This window comes from Seriola lalandi, unplaced genomic scaffold, assembly GCF_002814215.2.
Source record: "Seriola lalandi dorsalis isolate HSWRI2012SDOR001 ecotype SW California unplaced genomic scaffold, Sedor1 jcf7180002053076, whole genome shotgun sequence".
In the NCBI taxonomy this organism is placed as follows: domain Eukaryota; kingdom Metazoa; phylum Chordata; class Actinopteri; order Carangiformes; family Carangidae; genus Seriola; species Seriola lalandi.
In genome coordinates, this window is record NW_019523629.1 from 1 (window position 1) to 1,759 (window position 1,759).

Here is a 1,759-nt window from a genome sequence, read left to right on the forward strand (position 1 = left end):
TCTTGGGCGGCAGTTTAAGCAGGCAAGGGAGGAGGAGAAGGCCGGGCTGGCAGAGCTCCGCAGCATCCTGAGAAAAAAACTCACCACCCTCCGTTGAGCCAATGGCATAGGAGGAGGGGTAGGGAAAGAGTCAGGAAACGTGCAGCCTTCATCTCGAATCCTTTTGGCTTCACCAAGAAGATCCTCGGGCAGAAAAGAAGTGGCCACCTTGCCTGTACTGAAGATGAGGTTAACAAATACTTCAGTGCCACCTACAGTGACAGTGCAAGAGAGGAACATCTTGGGCCATGCAGGGCCTTAATAACTCCACCAGAACCCACCGTAGCATTTAACATCAAAGAGCCAACTTTAAAAGAAGTTGAGGGAGTTGTGAAAGCTGCTAGAGCCAGTGGAGTGCCATATGTTGTCTACAAGAGATCCCCCAGACTCTTGAAGCGGCTGTGGACCATCCTAAAAATCATCTGGTGAAGGGGGAAGGTGGCACAGCAGTGGAGACATGCAGAGGGTGTTTGGATTCCATAGGAGGAGAACTCAAGTACCATCGAGCAGTTCATTTCACTCCTTAGTGTTGAGGGCAAGATATTTTTTTTAGTAGACGTTGCCCAGTGCATGACGGAGTTCCTCCTGAGGAACACCTACATCGACACGTCGGTGCAGAAGGGTGGAGTCCCAAAGGTCCCAGGATGCATCGAGCATACAGGAGTCATCACCCAGCTGATCCGGGAGGTGCGCGAAGGCAAAGGAGACCTGGCAGTCCTGTGGCTCGATCTTGCAAACGCCTACGGGTCTATTCCACACATGCTGGTGGAAACCTCGCTGGTACGACACCACGTTCCAGGCAACATCAGGGACCTCATACTGGATTATTACAGCTGTTTCAGTTTGAGAGACACCTCCGGAACAGTAACATCTACATTTCATCAGCTGGAGAAGGGCATTGTCACCTGATGCACCATTTCCATGATATTGTTTGCCTTGGCCATGAATATGGTGGTGAAATCAGCAGAGGTTGAGTGCAGATGCCCACTCACCACTCGGTGCAGCAGCCCCCCATCAGAACATAGTAACTACAACATCGGTCGCGGGCTGTAGATGGGTCCTGCAAGGCCTTGAGCGTCTCATTAGCTGGGCCCGGATGGACTTCAAGCCAGCAAAGTCCAGGTCCCTGGTTGTGAAGAGGGGGAAGGTTACAGACCAGTTTCGCTTCTCTATAAGAGGCGTCCAGATCCCATCTGTGGTAGAGAAGCCAGTCAAGAGCCTGGGTAAAATTTACACTGTACCTTGAAGAACACCGTAGCACTCCAATCAACATCAGAGGAGTTGGGAACCTGGCTGACAGCGGTCGACAAGTCGGGGCTTCCAGGCAAGGTTAAAGCCTGGATTTACCAACATGGCAACTTGCCACGACTCCTCTGGCCATTGCTGGTGTATGACGTGCCAATGACCACCGTCAAGTGCTTCGAGAGGAAGGTCAGTTGTTTCCTCCGGAAGTGGTTGGGCCTACCACAAAGCCTCAGCAGCATCGCCTTATATGGGAGGAACAACAAGCTAAAACTGCCTTTTAGTAGTCTGACGGAGGAGTTTATGGTTACCCGAGCAAGGGAGGTGCTGCTGTATAGGGACTCCAGTGACATCAAAGTCTCCTCAGCAGGCATAGAAGTCAGAACCAGCAGGAAGTGGAAGGCTCTCGAGGCAGTCAACCAGGCTGAGGCACGATTGCGACACAGTGAGCTGGTGGGAACAGTGGCAGCCGGACGGG

General features: G+C 52.2%; 1 pseudogene; it reads left to right on the plus strand.

Moving 5' to 3' along the window:
* The first annotated feature begins 13 nt into the window (after nt 1-13).
* On the plus strand, nt 14-1,755 carry LOC111650984 (uncharacterized; annotated as a pseudogene).
* Nucleotides 1,756-1,759: the final 4 nt, after the last annotated feature.